Below are 25,254 nucleotides of genomic sequence, written 5' to 3' on the forward strand. Positions count from 1 at the left end.
AGCATGACTTCTAAGTACAGATCCAATAACAGCAGCCCTGCAAGATGCTTCTAAAGCATCAAAACCACATTGCAAATTATGTTTACCAACTTGTTCTGCAGAATGCATTAAATCCTGTAATTATGTGTGTTCAGCAGAGTCAGGAATCAACATCATTTTCTGTTTAAGTAGTCCCATAACATGCTGCTGAAACTTTAACATATGAAATCAGCAATTTAAAGCCTTAATAGCCAAAGTAGCAGAAGTGTATACCTTCTTACCCCATCTGTCTAAGGCTCTAGAATCTCTATCAGAAGGGGTAGGAATTTTGGCAGCAGTAGCCTTAATGCCTTTTGGTTCTTGAGAAATGGTCTCTGGATCCGCAGTAGGATTCCTGAAGAGGAACTTGTGAAAGTCAGGTACTCTAATACCGGTCAAGTTTTCTGGGAGCTGGAGGCAAAGTGTCTGGTGAAAGGCTAGATTCCAAGAAAGCATCATCTCCAATGTCTAGAACAGGAGGGATAGCTAAAGGCCTGTGTTGAGGAAGGAATTCCCCAAGACTCTTTTTGAAGTCAGAGAAATCCTGGCTTTCCCAGCGGAAATGCTCCCCAAGATTGTGCAAGGTTTCACCAAAAGAAAAATCTTCTGGAGGGGAAGCAGAGGGAATGGAATCCTCGGCATATGAATCCTCATAGGTGGATAAGGGCAAATCCTGGTAATCAAAAAGAACATAAATATCAGATTCCAGATCAGAAGAATCAGAAGGAAAAATCAGTTCTAGGTCAGAGGGGGAAGGCTGGCTTCCCCTAATTAAGGTAATAAGGTCTTCAGCCATTTGGGAAGGCTGGCTTCCTAATTAAGGTAATAAGGTCTTCAGCCATTTTAAGCATTTATTTTTTTAGGCATATGGGCCTGAGCATGCAGTTTGGACGTCTGTTTTCTAGGCGTGGTGTGAGTTTTAGGCCTGGATGAAGAAGATGGCGTCTGTTTAAAATACAAGTCTGTAGGCCTGAATACACCCTCAGAAGCCAGTGCCTGCACAGCGTCTCCGGACCATCCAAGGTAGAGACATCCACAGGTTCCATAGTCCAAGCATCTCGCGGCATACCGGACTCCGAATAGGTCTCAGTGGAGGCCTGCGAATCTGAAGTAGCGGGTATCAGGGGCTGCGAAAGCACCTCACTGGAGTACCGGCAAACTGGCGACTAGCTTACCGGAAGCATAGTTTCCAGTTTTGGACCTGTGCGGTCTCTGTCTTTATCCATACGTTTTTTCGTAAGATCAGTAGTCAGATGGCTTAACGAAGCCAATTCAGAGTACTGATACCAAGTACCGAAATAATTTGCAGCAAAAATATAGTCAGACGACGAATATTTCGGGCGTTGAACACGGCACAAAACCGATAGCGAGGGGTGTCATGGTCTGGGCCTAAGCAGGGAATGCAGTACGAATTAACATTTTTATGAGGTATTTGTAACTTTTACGGACATCGGTTGGAGCAAGAAAAAGGATCTTTTTGGAAGACTTCGGTTCTGAAACTCGAAAACGAAAATTTCAGGAGTCGGCCGACCGGCACTTGCGAATTGCTTCTGTTACCGCACGGCAAGAAATACTGATTTAATGACGTTGGGTGCGTGTTTTATACCCCCTGACGACCTGACACCATGGAAGAGACAGCATCCGATGCAGGAATCGGAAGACTCTGGTATTCAGGCCAGCTGAGGGCTACTTGCAAGCAGATAACCCAAATGTGATGACTGCAACAGTGAAACACAAAGAACATTTAGCTTTTTATCATAATGGCTACTCTAGCTATATTATCTTGGAAAGGCCTTACAGTTGTAGACAAAAGGGAATAAGTACCAAATTATATAAAATAAGCAGAGTGCAAATAGTAATGCTGCAGGACACGCATTTGGAACAAGCATGTGAATTTGACAAAGAAAATTTCAGGATGAATATTCAGTAGAATCTGGGGAGGGATAAGTAGCGCTGATTCTACTAGAAATCTGTTTTCAGAAGAGAATACCTCATATATAGGGACTTGAACTTTGCAATAGTGAGGATGTACTGGGGGAAAATACAACAAACAATGGTAGATTTCGGAAAAAAATTATGAAAATGTTGGGTAAGAAAAATGTGAATTCAGGAGTAGGAATTCTGACAGAATTTACATATTAAAAAGGTACAATAACTTGAGTCAGACTGGATAGAAATTATATTTTACAGCAGCATGTGCATTTAATTAAAAGTTTGGACACAGCCACTATTTTCAGATCATGCACCAATGAAAACCAAGATAAAAATGCAGGGTAATGAAGTGAAATTGAGACACTGGTACTTTCCCCGCCTAACTGTTGAGAGGAATTCAAGGAATGGGTAGTAGAATTTGAGTTTTATTAGGGAGGGCAGAAATTTCTCAGAAGGGATAGCTAGTGAGTGGGATAAAACGAAAATGGACTTTTTCACACCTAGCCTATTTGGAATTTCAGAACTCCTGACTCCTGAGGAGGTAAATCTTATAAAAAGTTAAGATACAAAAGTTATTCAGCACACACCCAAGTTCACAATACTGACATACGTCAGACATAACTAGAAATTTTATACTGAACAAGTTATACGCTTATCTCTATAACAATAATAGACAAACCCAAATATCAGTGTGACTTTTATAAGACAGACATGATCTTAGTTTGGTCGAAAACTAGATTTGTAAATGGCATTCTATTTCTGAGATATCTGCATAATAAACAGTATGCCCACAGGAATATTTAACAGACAAAAATAGCTGCCATGAAGTTATGCTTGCATACAACTCAATGCAAAAGTTTTAAGTATTATGGATACTTTCCTTTGATACCATGGAGTCCCATGTAAGCACCCTCTGGATGAGGTTATCAATGTAATTAAGAATGTATGCCATATAATCATATTTCCAGGGGGAAAAAAAAAATCATTTTTTGTGTTACCAAGTAAACCACTGATGCAAGGAGACACTTCTGACCTATCTGGTGACTGGGCATGTGAAACACAATCTATCCAAGTACATAATGCCAACAGTATGCATAGAAATGCAATAATTATGGATCATGGGCCAGATTCTGAAAGATGCAGAAACTATTTGTGGACAGCACAGCACACCTGGTGCAGGTGCAATTTCAGAAGATATGGTGATGGCATAGGACAATTAGGGATTGCGCATGCCAGTCTGATTCCAAAATGCAGAGTATACACACAATACAACTCAAATTCAACAGTCATGCTGACTCCATTTTTGAAATCCTCAGCACATACTTTATGGACCCCAAGGAATTCAAATGAATACTACAGATTACAATGAAATGGCAAAAAAAAAAAATCAAAAAATACATAAAAATGTAACCTGCTGTTAATATACTGCAACAGGCTGCAGTGATACAAGCCATAAATAAGGCTGGCTGTTCGCCCTAGAAGGGAGCCAGTTACAGTCAGAGAAAGGCTGCAACTAATACAGTTGTCAGACCAGCAAATAAAAATCAAATACCTTCTAGACAGGCAACTGGTGGAGGCTGCCTGCAAGATGTGTACCCCACGCATCTCTGTGGACCCTGGGATGAAATCCCTTCCTTTCTGAAACCAATGTGTGCCTCAGCCTGGGTGTACTTGCATCTGGGACATTCTAGACACATATGGGGGATTGCAGTGTAAATATCAGACAGCTGACTGTTGTACCCTGGAAAAACTTCTGGAAGCATTGTGCAGCAAGGTGGATGACTATATACATTTTCCATCCACCCCCATGGAGCAGAGAACTGTAATACACCAGTTCTAGAACACTGAAAAAGTACAGTTTTGTACCTACCATAAATGTAGATGTCCGAACAGGATAGCATCTGCAGTCCTAACAAATGGGTTGTCCTGTCGTCAGGCAGCCCTTCGGTCGGCCGGATTCCAAAGTCTGGGTCTGGCCTCGGCTGGTGTCGCACTTCACCCGACGTCATCTCTGCTGGTCTTCGGGTATAAAGGCATCAGCCAACGCCATTTTCCTCAGTGTTTCTTGCCCCAGATGCCAGTTGCCCTCTTGGAAAACTAAATTTTGGGTAAATGCCAATGTTCCCAAAAAAATAGTAGGCAAACAAAAAATAAGCATGTATGTACATATATACAAACAAATACACCATAAGAGATCCCCCCCTAGCTAGCTATTAGGAGGGTAGATACCCTAGGAGTACCACAGAGGGAGGGTGGGTAATCCTGACTGCAGGCAGCTATCCTGTTCGGACATCTACATTTATGGTAGGTACAAAACTGTACTATGTCCTTCAAGGATGCATCTGCAGTCTAACAAATGGGTAGAATACCATAGCCAAACTAGGGGAGGAGGAAGAAGAATTATGGTGTAGTTAGGATCCCTTGCAATACAGCAGTGGCAAACCCTGCTCGGGATCTAGAGTATAGAGGTAAGTTGTAATGCTTGGCAAATGTATGCACGGAGGTCCAAGTAGCCACCTCAATAATGTCCTTGGTAGCCACTCCTCGTAAGAAAGCTGTGGTAGTGGCTGTAGCCCTTGTAGAGTGAGGTCTTATGTTCTGTGGAATTTGCTTTCCATGGTAGGAGTAACAGAATCTTATGCAATTTCCTATCCACTTGGAGATTGTCTGTTTGGAAATTGCTTTTCCTTCCCTTCCTGTTGCATAAGCTACTAGAAGCTGGTCAGTTTTTCTATTGCCCTTGGTTCTGTCCAGGTAGTAGCAACTGTCTATGTACATCAAGGTATGCAGCAGTCTTTCCCCCCTGTTCTGTGGATTGGGAAAGAAGGTAGGCAGGTGGATTGCCTGGTTTAGAGACACTCTGGATACCACCTTAGGCATAAATGTAGGATTAGTTCTCATGGACACTCTGTCTTGATGGAAGATTAGGAAGGGTTGTACTGCCATTAAGGCCTGTAGTTCAAACCCTTCTTGCTGAAGTAATTGCCAGTAGGAAAGCAGTTTTCCAGGATAGGTGTTGAAGATCTGCTGTTGCTGCTGGTTCAAATGGAGGGAGTGTCAATTTTTCTAGCACAAAGTTAAAGTCCCATGCTGGTAATGGTGGTTTCCTAGGAGGTTTTACATTCTTGATTCCTCTGAGGAACTGCCTGAGTAGAGGATGTGAGAAGACAGGGGGATCGAAGCTGTATTCTGCAGAAATAGCTGATGCATGTATCTTGATGGAGGAATAGGACAGGCCTGTATGGAGAAGCTCTGCCAAGTACTCCAGGATGTTAGCAATATCTATCTTTGACATCTTTTCCTCTTTCAGTACTCCAAATGACAAACCTTTTCCATTTTCCTGCATAGTTCCTTCTTGTTGAAGGTCTGCGGGCCTCAAGGATAATGTCTTTAACCCTTTGGGATAAATCTGGGTTAGTTGCTGTTATGTAATGTTCCAGGCAGTCAGTTGCAGAGTTTTTAGGTTTGGATGCATGATGTTGTAGTCGTTCTGAGTTAACATCAAAGACATCAGGGGTAGTGTCCACGTTCTCCCCAGAGACATGCTCCTCAGCAATGGATACCAGTGTTGTCTTGGCCAATTCGGAGCTATCAGAATTATCCTTGGACGTTCCTCTTTGATTTTCAGTAGTACCTTGTGCATCAAAGGAAGAGGTGGAAATGCATATGCTGTCAGGCCTTTCCAACTGAAGGATAGAGAGTCCACCTTCCATGCAAGTGGGTGGTATGTCCTTGTGCAGAATTTCTTGAGCTGGTGATTGAGTGGGGATGCGAATAGGTCTATTTGTGGCATTCCCCATTTCTTTGTGATGGCCTTGAAGATGTCCGGGTGTAGCATCCATTCGTGAGCATCCGAGGTAGTTCTGCTTAGCATGTCTGCTAGGATGTTTTCTTTTCGGTACAAATATTGCCTGTAACTGGATGTTGTAGCTCAGAGCCATATTCCATAGGTCCAGAGTCATTCGGCATAGGGGTATGAATGAGTGCCTCCCTGTTTGTTGATGTACCACATGACTGTGGTGTTGTCTGTCCTTATCATTAAATGGCCTTCTTTGAGGAATGGTCTGAAATTCTGGATTGCTAGTTTCACTGCCAGCATTTCTTTTTGATTTATATGCAGGTGCAGCTGGTCTGGAGTCCATAATCCTTGTATGCATTTGTCCAGCATGTGTGCCCCCCAACCTAGGTCTGAGGCGTCCGTTGTGATGGTTTGGCTTGCTTGCAATTTGTGGAAGGGCAAGCCTGGGTTTGACTGGCATGCTTGAGCCCACCATAAGAACTCTTGTTTCAGGCATGGGATTAGTGGTATTTCGGTTTCTAAGCTGTGCCTGTGTTGAGACCATAAATTCTTTAGGTACCACTGTAGCTTTCTCATATGCAGTCTGGCATGGGGGACCAGGATTATGCATGATGCCATGAAGCCCAAGGCCTGCAGTACTTTCCTTGCTGTTAGTTTGTTCTGCTTTGTTAATGCCAAGAAGTAAAGAGGGAGTTGTTCTTGTTTTTCTGCAGTTAGGAATGCCATCTGTTTTACTGTGTCCAATTCTGCACCCAAGAATGTTCTTGTTTGGGATGGTATCAGTCTTGACTTTTTTAAATTGACTGTGTATCCCAGGGCTTGTAGTAAGCAAATGACTCTTTGTAAGTCTTTTGTCAACTTGCTTTTGTTGTCCGCTTGTATCAGGCAGTCGTCCAGGTATGGATAAATTTGGATTCCCTGTAGCCTGCAATGAGCGATTACTGATGCCAGGAATTTTGTGAATACTCTGGGCGCAGTAGATAAGCCAAAGGGAAATGCTGAGAATTGATAATGCTCTGATCCTGCAAGAAATCTGAGGTATCTTCTGCAATTTGGTCGTATGGGGACGTGCAGGTATGCCTCCTTGAGATCTAGAGTTACCAGCCAACACTCCTTGCCCAGCATGGGAAGAAGTTGCTGTAGGGTCAGCATTTTGAATTTTGGAACAATGATGAATGTGTTTAAGGCGGACAGGTCGAGAATAGGTCTCCAACTTTTCTCTTTTCTTGGTACTAGGAAGAGTCTGGAGTAGAATCCTTTGCCCTGTTCTGTAGGTGGTACCCTTTCCACAGCTCTCATCTTTGTTAATTGAGCTATCTGTTTTAGAGCTTCTGTTTTTTGATTTGGCATTCCTCTTTTTACTGGTAAGGTGTGGAAATGAAACCTGTAGCCTTGGTCTATAGTTTGCAAAATCCACTTGTCTCTTGTGATATTAGTGCCAATTTTTTGAAAACAGGGCTAACTTTCCGCCTAAGGATGCTGCTATTTGTTCCCTGGTAGGCGGTGTCAGAGCCAAGTCACTGTGATTGTCCTGTTGCAGTGGCAGTGGTTGTGTCTGTGCCTCGTTGGTTATTGCCTTGCCACTGGCGTCCTCTGTAGGCACCTCCTCTGGATTGATTTCTGCCTCTGGAACGTCTATTCCTGCCTCTCTGAGGTTTAGAGGAGTCTGGAAAGGACCGATTTTTGGAAGGCCAGTTCCTGCTAAACCTTGGGGGCTGAACCTGTAAGAAATCTTTAACTGTTTGTACAGATTTTGCCTTCTCTTCCATTTTCTTCATTACTTGCTGGGCAGGAGAACCAAATAGACTGACCTTATCCATAGGAGCATCTAATAGCTTTGCTTTAACATGACCCGCAAGACCTGTTCTTTCAACCATGCATGCCTTCTTATAACTGTGCCAGTCATGGCTGATCTAAATGAAGCCCCCAGTGCATCATAGCCACATTTTAAAGAATGGTTACTAACCTGCTGAATGTTATTCACCATTTCTAAAACATATTTCTTATCTAAGGAATCATCAGAGGACAGTTTCTTAGTTAACTGATCAAGCATAAACTCTTGGTATTGGATCATATGAAACTGACAGTTCAAAGCTCTAGCTGAGAGAGTAGCAGAGGTGTAAACTTTTTTACCCCAGGTGTAAACTTTTTTACCCCAGGTGTAAACTTTTTTACCCCATCTCTCTAAGGACCTGGATTCCCTTTCAGAAGGGAGAGGGTTTTTTGCTGAGGTCGAAGCTACTGCCTTAGGCCCCTGGGAGATAGTCTCAGGATCTGCAAGGGGAGCCTTGTATAGGTGGTGATGAGTGTCCGGGACCCTGTAAAACCTATCGGGCTTGGCAGGGGCTGGAGGTAAAGTATCAGGAGCAGTGCAAACATCATTAAATGCATCATCCACAACAGGAAGAACTGGAGGTATAGCTAAGGGCCTGTGTTGCGGTAAATGTAGAAAGGTCCTAAGCCTTTTTCTTGAATCAGAGAAATCTTGTCCCTGCCATTGGAATTGCTCTCTCATGGCATGTAAGGTTTCCCCAAAGGAAAATTCCTCTGGAGGAGAGGCAGAAGGGATAGATTCTTCAGCATCGGAATCTTCATAAGTAGAAAAAGGAGCCTCTGGATGGTCTGTATTGTCTGAATCATCAGAAGAATCATCTGAGGACACTGGCTCAGGGGGCTCTGCTCTAGGTCTCTTTTCTGGAGGCTGAGAGGCCCTGTCTGGGTGAGATTGGGATCCCCTTATTAAAGAGATGAGATCCTCTGCCAGAGTAAGCATTTGAGAACTGGAACTGGGCCTGTGTGAGGGGGGCTTAACAGGCACAGATTTAGCAGATTTGGCTGCTTTAGCCCTGGCAAAGGCCTTTATAGACATGGCTGCAGGAGGCCTAGCAGCACCACGTGCTGGGGTAGAGACATCCAAAGGGATGGTGTCCGATAATTCTAGAGGAACCACATTAATAGGCAAAACTTCAGAGGCCGATTCAACTAGGGTAGCAGAAGCCTCGGTAGTAGTCATGGATTCGGCTGAAGATTGACCCGTTTGCTCGGTTTCGGCCGAAACAGAGACACTCGCGGTTTGCTTAACCGTGGTTAAACCGCGGACCGCGAGTGTTGGTCTTTTTCTTTGCGTTTAACAATTTGAGAAGTCAGAGGATCCGACGGCATAATGTACGCAAAATCTGAGCCAAAAAACTGTTCAGCAAACTCCGACAGACGCCTAAGCATTCGTCGGTTGAAGGAAGCACAGGCTAAACAGGCTGCTACGTCGTGGTCTGGGCCTAAACAAGGTAAGCAGTAAGAGTGGAAATCTTTGAGGTATTTGTTTCCCACAAGTTAAACAGTTATTCAATTTTTCTGACATCGGCAGAGGCAAGAAAGAGTCCCCAACAGGGTACTTAGCTTTTTAGAAGTCTTCGAAGTAGTATTCGGTAGTAGTAATCTCTAAATCTGACCGACCGGCACTTGCGAACAGCTTCTGCTTCGGGCGCCACACGGCAAGAAAGACTGAGGAAAATGGCGTCGGCTGATGCCTTTATACCCGAAGACCAGCAGAGATGACGTCGGGTGAAGTGCGACACCAGCCGAGGCCAGACCCAGACTTTGGAATCCGGCCGACCGAAGGGCTGCCTGACGACAGGACAACCCATTTGTTAGGACTGCAGATGCATCCTTGAAGGACATCTTACCACATGTACTCTGTAATAAAGACACCAGTACATCCTGAAGCAGACATGCATAAAACAGAAAGGATGGCCATACATCAGCTACCATGTGTGCTGCAGATGGCAGCATAACAAACATCATGGCAACACACCCAGGAAGTGCCCATGATGCATGTCATTTGGAAGGAAAATGGACTGAGGACTGCATTCCAAGCAAGGAGAAATACCAGAGAGACTGCTACTGGGTTAAGCACAGGAACACAAATCGGATGCAAGTTCACGATACCCCGCACATCCTGATCCATTCTGACCAAAAGTGTTTTCAGTCCCCACAACAGATAACTGTGGTTATCCATGTGAGCCATGGTTAATGACCCCATACCATGAACCAACCAACCCTGCACAGGAGGCCTACAATACAGCACACACAACAAATCAGAAACCCCATAAAGCATGCATCTGGTGTACTGAAAGCTAAGTTCAGATGTCTGGACACAATGGGGGTGAACTGCAATGTTTGTGTCTTTCTGCTTTTCCCGGTCAGGAGTCGCCACAGCGGAACTCCGGTCTGCTAATGATTGGCAGTTGATTTTTTACGTACCAGCTTGCCAGGCCTGACGCACAACTTTCAACGAAGGTATGCCCATTCACGCACGTCTCCACGCAGAAGACGCTCTAGCTGAGAATCGAACCGGACAGCGTCTTACTGTGAGGCGACAACGCTACCGCAGCACCACCACCGCGGCACACCTGAAAAAGCCCAGATAACGGTGCGCGCCATACTGCAAAACATGCTAACCACAGCACATGGTGGTATTCCAGTTGCAGATACAGGTCAACTACCCAAGAACTCCAAATGTCTGAAGAGGACATCCCACCAGTATCAGGAGGAGGAGCAAGAAGACATAGGGGACAAAGTCACAGGCAAAGTAGAGTGCAACCATAAGTGCAGGCCCAGGCAATACAGCGGCATCGGACCCAAATCTTGGAGACATGACAAGCAACACATACAGGAGTACTCAGATTAAACAATGATGTTCAGGTGTTCCACTACAGCAACACAGATTGCAACTAACGGTGAATACTCAGATGTACACAGTGAGCATCAGGCACAACACCATAATCGTGACGTTTTTCAACATGAACATATACAAATGTATCACGACAGGGATCAGCTCAGGGCACAACTGACACAGGTATGCATACACTCAGATTGTTTTATCACTAAGAAAATCAGATAGGGACACACATCAGTGCTACACATATATAGCTCTACAATATAACAAGAAAAGAGTGAATTGCGCAAAACAAATGCAGACAACACATCACAGTACAGTGGTATTTCAATACTATGAGCCAACTATGTGTACTACACTGTTGCACACTCTAATGCAGTCTAGGACGACCTCGCAGATGTCTCATACCACACCATGGTCACTTTGCCCAAACCGTGTACAGACATCTCACTCAGCTGATCCACAAAGACGAATGATGGGGTTAGATGAAGTGATATGGGTGAGAGTTGAAGGCCTTGGGACTGGAAGGGCCACAGTCGATGGGCCAGCAGTTGAACTCTTTGCAGGTTGGACCACACACAGTGATTCTCGATGAACAATAGTAGTTCTGCAGCCTCTCACAGGCTGCAATCTGCCAAGCACAGTCAGGGAATGCAAAATCCTGCTGGTGGCACGACACTGCTGCAGTACTGTAGAGGCCAGTGCTTACACTGACCATGCCATAGCTAGCAGAATCACATTCTGAACAGCCAATGCAGCCATAATCTCTCACAATGTCTGCACTCTTGCCCTTCACACGACACTTGACTGCTGTTCCACATGATCTGCGGCATTGACAAGTAAACGGACGTCTGAATGATGTCACTGCTGTGACCGTTCAATTCGTCTGCAGAAAAAGCTAGACACCCTCAGACATCTGGCTATGCACAGCACCTACCACGATACCCAGTTTCTGGTTGTGTGAACTGCCAGCAGCAGTGCTCTCAACTGTGGTGTGTTGGTCAACAGCCTCACCCTGTTCAACATCTACTGTGGAAGCATCCTTTGAATGGTTAGACAAGTAGACAGCCACATCTGAGGCTACATCCCTGTCAGCCTCAATGATGGACTCTGCAAACAACTCAAGGTCCTCTGTTACAGGGGCCATAATACCATGCGGACACATCTTGAACACCATCATGATCACTGGATAGGCTGCCATACTGACACATCTTGAACGCCATCATGATCGCTGGATAGGCTGCTGGATGATAACAGATAGTACATACAAACACAGATCAGGACAATGTATTTACATTACATGATGGATATCAAAGGCATACGGCATATACATCTCAATGCAATGTTAAAACTAATGATGATATTTGCAGTCTACTGTATGCAGGTTTCACAGAATCGATATAAATGAGGTATATAATCTGTGTACATAGCCAGCATACATGACATATGCAATGAATTAAAAACACACACCTGGCAAAAAGTCATGGGGAGATGGTGCTGTTGGGAGATAAACTTCAACTAGTTTAGGGAAAAATACAGTACTAGTTATCACATCACTGACTCTATTAAACAGCTGAACACAGTTCAACAGATATCATACACATACCACTCGTATATGCACTCACTGACATTGATGCGTACTGGCCTAGGAATGGTGAGGTCACAGTATTACTGAACGTCAACTACAGGATTAACAGCAAGGACAGGTATGAAACATCGTTAATAGCACGCCACTGACAAACTCCTGCTATGGAGAGGTTGTGGGTTGTAATGTGGATCCCACAGTGGGAAAGTAAAAAAGACAGCACAGGCATGTATTCTGCAGAAAGAATACTGACAGCACCACATATACAAAACACAGTAAACATGGACTATAAATACTCAACATGATGGGCATTACAAATGTGCACTAGATGGACCTGTACTGACAAATACTGCAATAAAGGTAAAGTATCACATGTGCTATACATAACTGAAAGCTATGACACTTTTACTGTAACATACATGGCCTGTCTGCACTTGAAAATGCACGGCTTGCCCCTCCACGGGTTGTACCTGTAGTGCACAATGACAAGAAAAAATCAATACAATACTATACAGCAGTGCCATGAAATTAGGCTGAGGCACTAACAAAGGTACTGTTCACAGTAATAATATAAAAGACACTCACCTGCAGATCCCTGGTTTAGCCATAAAGTAGATGAATCTGTCACTATTCAAAGGATCACAGGAAGTTACTAGGTTATTGGCCCCGAGGCCCTTACAAGCCTAGCCAAGAATTTAGCCCAGATTTCGACGAGTCAGCACCCGATGCCCCTGTCCAGAAGGACACAAGTGGTGGAACTCCAGGGCTGTATTTTCTGTTCCCCATCCAGTTATCCAGGATGCACTTAAAAAGGGTTAATGTGGTACTCTGCTTGACATGGAGAGGGAGTCTATTCCACAGATTGGGGTGTCTCTGGGACAGATCTGTCCTGCCAAGTCCTACTGATGTCACAGACCAGGCTGAGGTCACACATGCGGGTTACTAGAGTGGCGCTTGACTTGTGGATATGCAGGAGTCCCATCAAGGCAGGGTCTGAGATTGCTTTGTATGCCAAACAGAGGTCATCTCTGAGAAGTCTGTATGAGACTGGGTAGAGAGACGGGGCCTTTAGCCTGTGTAGGGTAGATGTTGGAGGTCTTGGATTCTCCTGGTGAGAAACCTCTATGGTCTCTCCAGCTGCTGCATGTACTTTGTGAGGTACATGCCAAAAGGGGCACTGTATTCAATGGGTCTTATAAGGGAAGAATACAGGGAATGTTATGACCACCTTGTCCCTGGATGAGATGCTCTTACTAATGAGGTGGGCCATGTAGAAAGCTTTCTCTACAACAGAAGCAATATGGTGGTCAAAAGTCAGTTTGCTATCAACCTTGGTGCCAAAGTCCCCCACAACTGATTGCTTGCTTATGACCTTGTTATTAATGTGATAATTTGTGGGGACGTCACTCCCAAAGGGGATAATGATACTTTTTTGGAATTCAGTTTGAGGCCATGTATTTGTTTTGGCGAGATCCTCTGAGGATGTCCACATCACTAGGGGAATTGATGACAGCACCCAAGTCATCTGCAAACTTGGTCAGCCATAGCCCATTGCTTTCAGCCTGTAACTCAGAAAAATATATTCCAAAACAGATGCCCAATATAGTGAAGGGACAATATCACAGAATGAAGAGGATTTGTAGAGAGCAAACTATGTTGAATGATGAAATTAATACTTTAGAGCAGTTGTTTGCAGATAGGGGTTATACTCGGATGGTAATGGATAGTGCCAAGAAGGATGTGTTTGAGGATATGAATCCAACTGTGAACAGCTCTGTATATTCATCGAAAAATGGCTTTACATATTCATTGAATTATCCCAGGTATACCAGACATTTCAGGGGTAGTATACAGTTTTATAACAAAATATGCCATTGATAATGCAGTCATGTTAGAAATTATTAGACTGAATTGGCACATTTTGACTATAGATCCCATTACTGTTGATATTGTTGGAGAAGCACCAAATTTCATATACAAGGATAATCTAAATCTGAAACAACTTTTATGCAAAGATGTGAGGCAGCGTATCCAGCAAGAGAGCGAAAGTTTTGGCACTTTTCCTTGCAGACGCTGCAATATGTGCAGAGCGATAAATGTCATCCTATTCTGGATTTTAAAATTTCTTCCCAGATTTCATGCTACTTGTGACATCAGTAACCTAGTACATCTTGCCAATTGCAACTGTTGTGAATGTTTTTTATGTTGGCAAAACGTCTAGACGGCTGAGAGAAAGGATTTATAACCATCTTTATGACATCATTAGGAACCTTAATACGCAAAATGTTTTGGTCAAACACATTGCGGAGTTTAATATGCACAGATTTAGGTTTAAGGTGTTGCAACTGGTACTTGATCCAAGAGGGGGTAATGCTAATAATCATCTTGAATATGTTGAATTAAAATGGATTTAGGTTAAGTGCACATTTATCCAGGCTTGAATAGCTATGCAAGCATTAAGCCTGCTTTAGAGGCACGGCCCTTTGAGTTTTTTGTAGTAGCTTTGTAATCGTTTATTTGATGTATTTATGTTTTTAACTTGACGTCAACCGATTTTAATTAGCATTTAGCTTTGTTATTTAAACAAAGTGTTAAAGTACTTGACTTTGTATTTTGAGATCTGATAAAGCGTGGTTATTCCACGTGAAAGCACTTATCCCTTTGGTTTTATTCTAGGAATAAACTGGATTTTATATCCTTGGTGGTCCTACCTTGTTTGTTTTGTTCCATTGTGCATGGGCTTCTGGGACTGGACCTTTGGACAGCAGTATACACCTTTGTTTTTTACCAAAACAGAGACCCCAAGACCGATCCTTGGGGTACACTGCTCGTTACAGGTCTACTGCTTGAGGTGGCTTCCCCTATTTTGACTAGGTGGGTTATATCAGTCAGCCAGTTTGTGACTGATTTGGTAACAAACCGACTGATGCCTAGTTGAGAGAGTTTACAAACCCGAGTAGGGAATAGTGTTGAAGGCTTTGGCCAGGTCAAGGTAAGCTGTGTGCACTATCTTCCCCTTGGTCCATGGCTTTGGTGACATCTCAGAGAAGTCAACCAAATTTAACAGGCATGACCTCCCCTTGATGAAACCAAACTGTGTGGGATCGAGTGATTGGAGGTTGCCAATGTCCTTGTTGATGAGGTCCACGATAAATCCACTCCATGGCCATGCAGAGCATTTTAAATGTTTAGACCGCTCTACCTGTACTTCAGTTGTATCAATACAGGTCAATAGACTTACATTCATCATACTCACCTTTTGTGGAATTGTGCACATGCCTCAACTCTGCTGCTGTAAATCAAAACAATACATGAATATGCATGCTACAGCAATATGCAGTGATTTTTCTTAATACACAGCCTTGTAATGGAAAGAGAAGGGGGGGGGGAGACATACATGTTCATCCTAGAACTGCAGCTACAATCCCACCACCACCAGGGATGCGTAGTTCCCCTCTTGCTGTATGCAGTGAGGTCAGAAAAAAAAAAAAGTGTCACTCTGTTAGCTGTATAAAGGAGCAGCATTGTGCTGTTGAGGTCCGTCCAGATTTAATTTCTCCAAACAGTATCACCTGAACAGTCTAGAAGTCTCCTTCCATGTTGCCAGAGATGATCAATTATGATGTAATTTTCCTGGGGGAGAAGTTGTTGCTCCTAGGATGACTGGTACACAAATAATATTCCTGTTTGAACTCATTTATGCATCTCATTCTGTGAACAGCATACATCAACACAGACAGTATGCATTCCTGTGCAATGAAAAAGTCTGTATAACAATGCATGACACAGTAATGTGACATATTAAAAGTAACAGTACTTGTATAACAATGGTAAATATTTTTACAATTTGAGTGGGATTAGAACTCCCATGGAGTTCCGACGACAACAGCACCATGCCACAGAAGTCCACTTGCAAGTCACATGCAAGTATATCAAGCAATAATTTGAATAACTTACAGAAAGCATCGGCAAACCTCAGGATCTGTAGCCAGGCCACAAACGTTCCTTAGTATACTGAGCCAGCACTAATACCTATTCATAGCAGCAACAGCACATGTTTTTTTAACAGCTTTTGTTAGGAGATGTGAATTAAGAAATATTCAGAATATCAGCATCACATACTAGATACGGATAGTGTTGGAATCCATAGGTTTTCATAGTTATGCCACAGAATGCAAGCAATTACCAGTAAGAATTATGAATGACCCATCCGTATATCAGCCTTCATATACTGTTAACATTTGCAATGGAAAATGGTCTATACAACTGTATATGGGACTGAAGTAAATTTAAAACACCACCTGTATGCATAAAGTTCAACACAATATCACTCCAATAAATTGCAGAAACTTCTGTAAGAGACAGCATTTTGAGTACCAATTAATTTAAACGTGTATCTTTTTAGTGCACCTAATGTGTACCACATTTAAAGACCATTTGCATCACGCATAATTAATGAAATTCATTAAAAAAGTCAAGTTTTTGTAATCCCATTCACGCACATCTGTGGAAACTGGCTTCATGTGCCAAAACACCCAGGTGTAAACACCCAATAGGTATTGATAAATTGTGCATGGCCTATACTCATTAGCTTCCAATGATCCGATATGACATCAGTGCCTCATTCAAATATTGACTTTGCTAACTGCAAATTGTCTGGTACTTCAGTGAGCATTTCTGTGCGATTGTATTTTCCAGACTTCATCTTATGATCATGATGGCTACTTCAAGGAGGCTAAGAAGCATCTGTGTGCCGAAATGGACAGATGAGGAGAAAACCCAGACGTTGACCTTGTATGCCGGATTAGAGCAGATGATGTGAGCCATACCAAGGAACTTGCCATAACTGGATGTGTAGAACCAGATCGCAAAGGAGCATCAACTGAAGACAGGGACCTACCGCACTGGAGTGCAGGTTCATCACCACTACAATGACCTGCACTGGACAGATGCAGAGGAGCTTTGAAGGAGGGTCGCTGAGAAACGGAAGCAGCATGTAGATCCCAAGTGTCGATGGTCTAAGCATACCTGAGCATTGCTACGGATTTTACAAATATTTCTCTGTCCCATATATATTAATAACCATTTAGTAGCTGCTGTGACAAGTGACATGGGGATGTGGACTTGGTAAATACCGTCATATTAACTGTGGGTTTAATTATCATGTTAACTTATTTAATGTGTATAATATCCATAGTTATGTCCTTTGTAGATGTACATACCAACATCTAACTACATAGTTTCACATAACCACTGTCATCCTGCATCACAGTTGCCTACAGGGCAGATGACTATTCACTTTGTAGTGGTTTCTCATTATAGTCTTAAGAGTATCACCATTATACGCTGGAGCAACAACATGTGCATCTTCATTACATCATTCCTCCCAAGAAATTACACAGACAAGTTAATCAACATACCCATCCACTTACACAGGTTTTCAGTTGTATGTTGATAGCAGTTATTTCTTTACAATAAAATGTCCAATAATTGTTTGTAGTTTATCTGTTCTCACCAAGACTTCTAACATCTACAGTACCCATATTCTTAAATGAAACACCTGCAAAATTTTAGCTTGACCTGTACAGCAAGCGACCAGCATGTCTAAATTTTGGTGTGCTGTGGGTTCCAATCCACACGAGGTAAACGTACATCTGTACCCGTTACAATGGTAAAATTCACCCACAGCATTTTTTTGGAAGAACCATATTCCAATAATTGATATTAATCTTTATGCTGTGCATGGTTATGACTCACTGGGTTAGCCTTCGAATTCCTAGGAATATCGAATTTGTAATTCTCTAATGACATTCGCTTTCAAACAGGGTTTGTACAGCAGTACATCTGTTAAGAGTAGCATATGCTGGTTATTAGCTCATGGCCAGCATGCTGTGTGTTCAAATCCAGAGAGGGGACACATATATTGTTATCCTACTTTAATATACCCACAGCATATTATTTACAGAAGCATATTACACAACATATATTTTGATCATGGTTGTGAATAACTTGATTATTCATCAAATTCATAGTAACATATCTGTAATCCTTAACGTTCCATTAACATCAGATATTTAAATGGCAGGGGCAGTAAAGCTTTCTGAATCCTGTTCAGTCTGTGCAATTCTTTGGTTAATATGTATTCTTTGTAAAAGCGCTAACAAAGTCTGTTTTCTCATTAAATATTAAAGTCAATTATAGAACATCATCAAGTTTTGAGGGAGTGATAAGCAGACTAAACTGAAATGTAGAACAAGGAAGATGCATGCATTTTCCTAGTAATTGTGTACTTTTGCAAGGAGATATCATGGTCCTCACACATCTCACTACATCCATTCTGTACAGCAACATGTATGGTTGGTTCTGTTCACAGAAGCTGTATTCTACATAGACACTGTCTGAGGAATGGATGCTCTCCAATACTGTCAATGTTTCTGAACACAGTGCTGGCATGAATGTAAAACTGTTTAGTTACATGATCAGCACATGTTCATACTTTACAATCCTAAGCCAATACAGTTGCATCTCCCATCAAGATGATGTTACAAAAGTCTTTTCACTGCATGCAAAACATGCTTTACAGTTAAGATGCATTAGGCCGGCAGGTAGCTCTCAAGGTTAGAGTTTGGATGTAGACTGATTGGAGAACATGAGATTCAAACCTACAATCTGCATTAAATGTTTAACACCTAAAATGTATGTGTATTGTGTTTTTCAGAAATAAAATGTCTATAAACTGTGCTGAGAAGTGTGTATCACTGGAACACATTATTCCTACTTTTTTTTTTTTTTTTTTTTTTTAAGATGAGGAGGATCACAGTCATGTACATCGAGCGGATGCACAGACTTCAAGATCAGAAGAGAGAGAGAAGAATGTTGATTATTTTACCCGTTTTAACTGAAATGCATCTTCCCCGGTTTACAGGCCTGTACTTTTCACACTTATATTTATTAGAATGTAGGAATACCCATCATGCCTCATTAAGTGAAATCACACAGCAGCTGTGCTTACAACTGATAAAATAAACATTGTTTAGATTTTAATGTAGCACGGAGCCATTGTATCAGCACATTGTGTTGTGCAGTTCAAAAACTAACAGGTGGGTTGGTGCATCTGTTAACACATCTGTTAAGTGGCTTTTCTGCATAAAAGTTTAAGTGTTCTGAATGGTATTTATTATATGTGGTTTGGCACACTTGTACGTCTGGTTGTATCTCCTGGTGTTTGATCCGTCATACAGAGCCTGCTTATTCATAGAGTGAATGGGTGGGTGTGTGTGTGTCACTATTTTCACTGCTGTTTGCAGACATGTGTGGCATGTTCCTCAGTTCAACAGTTGCATTTCATCTGCCTCAAGACACCTTGGCTGTTTCTGTAGAAACACCAGTTATCTGTTAGATAACAGCAGCTCATATTCAACACACCCTGCAGGTCAACACTGGTACTGCATCTGCCTCCAACTCCTTGGATATTTTTATAGAAAGTTATAGGCTAGGTTTACTGACACTTGAGCAAATAAACATTTGTCTGCTTGCTGATAAACTGCTGCATATTCACAATGTTTTGATTTTTCAGACTACTGCTTGCTAATTGTTTTGGCAGATAATACATACAGCTGTACACAAACAATAATGTACATGTGGCACCAGATACATTAATTGAACATGACAATTTATCACAGTTTTTACTGTTGTACTCATTATATTTGTGTGTGTTCGGACAATCATCATGATGCCTGTCTGTCATATGGCTTGACTACTGTCCTATCACTTTCTTCTAATTTTAAAAAGGACATTTTGTGGCCACTCATAAATCATTGAATGCAGACAGTATAATCTGCTGATTTAAGCATTCATCTATTCTTACAAATCAAATGACTCGTGGGTGTGTCTAAGCACAAGGAACTGTTCAGAAAAGAATACCAATATCCTTTTTAGAAACAGGACATGCAGGGCCATAGGTAACTTTGTCCATGTGTCAGTCTCTGTGTAAACAGTCATCATAATCATTTTATGTTGTACTAGGATATTCATGGGACTTGTTCTGTGTGATGGACATTTGCTTTGCAATTAAATCTTTACAGAGCATGGGACCAGTGGACACTGTCCAATTCAAAGATGACAACAAGCATAAGAAGGCAACTGGTCAGAGTCTTTCAAGGATGACAGTGACAACGATGCTGAGGAACCAGGACCCACCCCTGCCAGAGCCATCCTGCCTGCAAGCCAGAGGAGATGTCAACACAACCAATGGAGACTATCAGACGATCTAGGAGGTTATAACCGATGTGTTCCGAACAAAGATGGGGGACATGATGGGGTCCTTTGAGGATATGGCGTGGGCTATGCAGGATTCATTCAGAGTGATAGCTCATGAGCACTCATTAGGGAGTCTGAGCCCCATCAGTCTGGTCCCTCCGGTCTGCAAGTATAGTCTGTGTGCTCCACTTGTGTTATGATACCAACATGGTGACTGCCATTCCATTCATTGGCCAGTACATGTACTCTGTGCATGCATACCATGTATCCGTCCATTCACTGGCCAGTACATGCAACTCTTGTGCATGCATACCATGTATCCATCATGCTTGTGTTATTGTCCTGTGACATTTACTTTGGTTTCAATGTGTGCATGACATCCATTAACACTTTACACACACTTTCGACTGTCTACGCACTGTTGCAGCTATCCTGCAGCTAATACTGCAAGAGATAGCCTGTAAACGTGTGTAACTGGCGCAACTGAAAAATATATGCTGTCCCCAACAGTGCGGTATACCTTGGATTTTTGTTTTGCCTAGGTATGTGCAACATATAGGCATGTCATTCCACATGTTTTCTGGAGGACAGCTGTCATGATGTCCCACTCTCATGATGTGGTGCTGCATGTCATAGGTTGGCAATATCAATGCCATGTGGGCTCACATACATATGTATTCTGTCCATGTGCAATCCTCTTTTTCAGACTGCAAATAGTAATGTAACATTAATCTGTACACAATGTTACAGACAACACATTTAAATACTTTACACCACGTTTGTTGTATGTAGAATTTTTACAACCATTACATATGGATATTTGTGTACACCTTCCAGAAGTAGTAGTACACATTAAATTATTGTACGTGTGCACATAGTCTGATACATACCGACACAAATGTACCTCTGACATGTGCAGATATGTGCTATAATGCCTCTGCTCCACACTGAGCAGGGTGGTTGACATACACCTGTCTTTCGTGGACATCTGCATGAAAGTACAAGTGTGTGTGCTTGTAATTTTTAGCTTGCTTACCTATGCATGTTAATGCGACATGACTGCATGTTACTGTGCGCGTTTTATACATGCCCAGTTCTGTGGACATCAACAATCCATCTGGCCATCTGACACGAAATGTATTTCTGAGGGGCTACTACAGCATCCTGTGTGCTGTAGACATGCATTTGCACCGTGTCAACTTACCTTTTCCTGGTTTACCTCAATGTGGGCCGAGGTTGTCCACTTCTCTCCCACCTTCATGTAGGTTTGCCTTTGTTATAGCTACTGACCACTGCAGTGTAACACAGTGAACATATGCCATATGTATGCCCATTGTACAATGCAGGACATGTGCACACATGTTGCTGGCTAATGCTTGCAATGAGTCCTTGTTCTCATTATACTTGGGTGTGAAACATTACATTGGATAACACACATGCACAACCTGCTATATTATTATGCTGCACTGTTACACATATGTACACCAAAGACGTGTAGTAATATGTTCAAAAATGTATGGACCTTGTTTTCATGTACATTCCATTTGCGCCACTGACAGTCATACATACACATCTACACCTGTGTGTTGCTCTGACATGTAATGGAATGTGCATATGTTACACACATGCCATGTCCATTTGGGTTGTGTACACCTACTTGTACATGTAGCAGCATTTGCCGTTTTTCTGCAGTACTTCGCTTCAGCATTGTGTTTGTCCCATTTGCCTTTCACATGCATGGTCGTAGGTTTTGTTTTGTCCTCTGGTGGAGTTATCTACCGCTATTAGACTTGCATTTGCCCATCTGTGATGTTGCTTGGCTTAACACACACTGCCGGACTAACTGGAGGTGTGTATATTTATCCACTGTGTACTGTGATCCTACCTTATTACCCCGGAACACACTTACACACAACTAGGTACGACTGCCACACAGTTTTACATGTCATAATGTAAGGTAGATATGTTGTTTGCATTTTACCAAGACTAGTATGCATCTACACCTTGTGTCGTGTTCTGCTATTTGTTCCGTGGATATAGCTGCTGTGATTACTTTCTCTTTCCCTATGTTTACCTTTCCTTCTACTCTTAAGAAAAGGGGTTTACCCCCCCCCCCGGGAAAAAACACTGCTCATGCCACTCTGACGGTTTCCCTCAGATTTTCTTATTCCAAGTGTGTGTGTGTGTGTGTGTGTGTGTGTGTGTGTGTGTGTGTGTGTGTGTGTGTGTGTGTTCATCCATACCCCAAATCTTCTTTTGAATCTCTCTCTTTCTCTGGGTCTGTACATTACTGGTGTTCCCCACTAAAGCCCCAAATCCAACTGTTAGCAAAAGTTAGCTATGACGACATTGCCTTTTTTTTTTTTATACTAGAAAATTTACGGATTCTGTCAAAATCTGACATATCCTACTCATGTATTAGAGAGATATCCATAGTGGTCTCCGAGTTTACTGTGATGCTATGTATATTACATATAATATTACAGCTCTGAAGCATGTAGCTTAAGTTAGTGGATGAAATATGGAAATATCTGTATAGGATTGAAACGCGTCTTTTCCTTAAAATCTTACAAATGCCATGCTGCTTACACTAGGATAGTTGGCATTTTTAGTTGTGTTTTTTTTTTGGCTAGCATAACGAGTCCATTACATTCAATAGTTGCCCTTAACCTATTTCTATATAACTATCAGGATGCTTGAACTGTGATCATCTTTTCGTAACTTTGCTCTGTACAATGTGCTTGGATGACCAAATTTCTTGTCATACATTTACATATTACAATGTTATCCACAAGTTTTGCACTAAGTAATGGGCCAGCTTCCACGAGCTTTACGGAATCTGGCCTAATATGGAAGAATGTTTCATAAATATTGATGTATTAAGCATTCCTGCTGTAAACATATAGCAGACATTAACTGTCAATTCTGAAGATATGTTCTGGCAAAATACACTAGGAAATATTACATGTACCTTTTGCCAACTCTTAAATGAAATCTAAAACCCCGAATAAAATGTGGAACAAGCTATGAACGAACACACATAGAAAAGTAGAGATCGCTACAACAATAAAGAACTGAAATTCAGTGAGCTTACACCACTCATCTTTCAATTAAATATGTCAGGTCATCAAGTTGAGCCAATTACTGAAGACGCTTTGGAAATAGAGTGTGACCATGAAGAAAATCCATACAAGTCACTCAGTGTGCGCCAATTACAAACTCCTGTAGTCTGTCTTCATGACCTCATCACTGTCAAATGTATTTGTACAGTGGATATAAAAAACAAGTGTACACACCCCCTGTTAAATGAGACTACAATAAATCATTTCAAAACTTTTCCCACCTTTATTGCAACCTAAAATGTGTACAATTCAATTAAAAACAAACAAATCTGTTAGGGGTCGCAACAGTGGATCACCTGTCCGCCTATGATTGGCAGTGGAGTTTCTACGGTGTAGAGTTGCCAGCCCGGCACTCAACCTTCCACAGAAGGAACACACTCACACCTAGGGCCAATTTAGAGTGTCCAATCCACCTACAGCACGTCTTTGGGATGTGGGAGGAAACCGGAGCACCCAGAGGAAACCCATGCACACTCCACACAAGAGGCACCCCAGCTGAGGATCGAACCGGAGAACCTCTTGCTGCGAGGCAGCAACGCTAACCACTGCACCACCATGGTCACCCTGTTAGGGAAAAAATATAAAAAAATAAAAAAAAAAAAAAAACGTACACAAAGCTGGTTGCATAATGAGCACACCCTTAAACTAATACTTTGTCAAGACATCTTTTGATTTAAATTACAACATTCAGTCTTCTTGGGTAGGTTCTTTGGTAGGAGTCTATCAGCATGGCACATCTTGACTTGACAACTCTTCCTTGCAAAAGCACTCCAAACTTGTCAAATTGCAAGGGCAACTCTTGTGCACAGCCCTCTTAAGTCACCCCACAGACTTTCTATTGGATTTAGGTCTGGGGCTCTGGCTGGGCCATTGTAAAACTTTAATTTTCTTCTGGCTAAGCCATTTTTTTGTTGATATGGATGTATGCTTGGGGTCATTGTCGTGTTGAAAGGTGAAATTCCTCTTCATCTTTCTAGCAGAGGGCTGAAGGTTTTGGGCCAAAAGTGACTGGTATTTGGAACTATTCATAATTCCCCCCACCTTGACTAAAGCCCCAGTTCCAGCTGAAGAAAAGCAACCCCAAAGCAGGATACTGCCATCACCATGCTTCACAGCGGGGATGGTGTTCTTTTGGTGATGCAAAGTGTTTTTGCACCAAACGTACCTTTTGGAATTGTGGCCAAAAAGTTCAACCTTGGTCTCATCAGACCATAACACATTCTCCCACACACACACACACACACACACACATCCCAAAAGCATGTGGGAAGAATGTATCGTTTTGCAAATTTTAGCTGGGCATGGATGTTTTTCTGTGTAAGAAAAGGCTTCAATCTTGCAATTCTACAAGATATGGAGAACATGGAAGATTGTGTTGCCACATGTAGTACACAACCAGTACTTGCCAGAAATTCCTGCAGCACCTTCAATGTTGCTGTAGGTCTCTTGGCAGCCTCTCTGACCAGTTTTCATCAGATCAATTTTAGAGGAATGTCCAGCTCTTTGCAACGTCACTGTTGTCCCACATTTTCTCCACTTTTTGAGGACTGTCTTCACTGTGTCCTATGCTAAATCCAATGCTGTGGAAATTTTTTGTACCCCTCTCCTGACAGATACCTTTCAACAACAAGATCCTTTTGATGCTTTGTAAGTTTTCTGTGAACCATGGCTTTTGCTGTAGCAGGCAACTGAGTAAATGTCAGGAAAATCCTACTATTACAGCTGAACTTTATTTGGGATTAAATTAAATTGATAGCAGGTGTGTACCCAAGAAGACAATGTTGTAATTAAATCAAAAGGTGCTTCAACAAAATATTAGTTTAAGGGTGTGTGCACTTGTACATTTTCTTTTATATGTTTACCC

Source organism: Protopterus annectens, chromosome 3.part1 (assembly GCF_019279795.1).
Source record: "Protopterus annectens isolate FY-2018-M chromosome 3.part1, PAN1.0, whole genome shotgun sequence".
In the NCBI taxonomy this organism is placed as follows: domain Eukaryota; kingdom Metazoa; phylum Chordata; order Ceratodontiformes; family Protopteridae; genus Protopterus; species Protopterus annectens.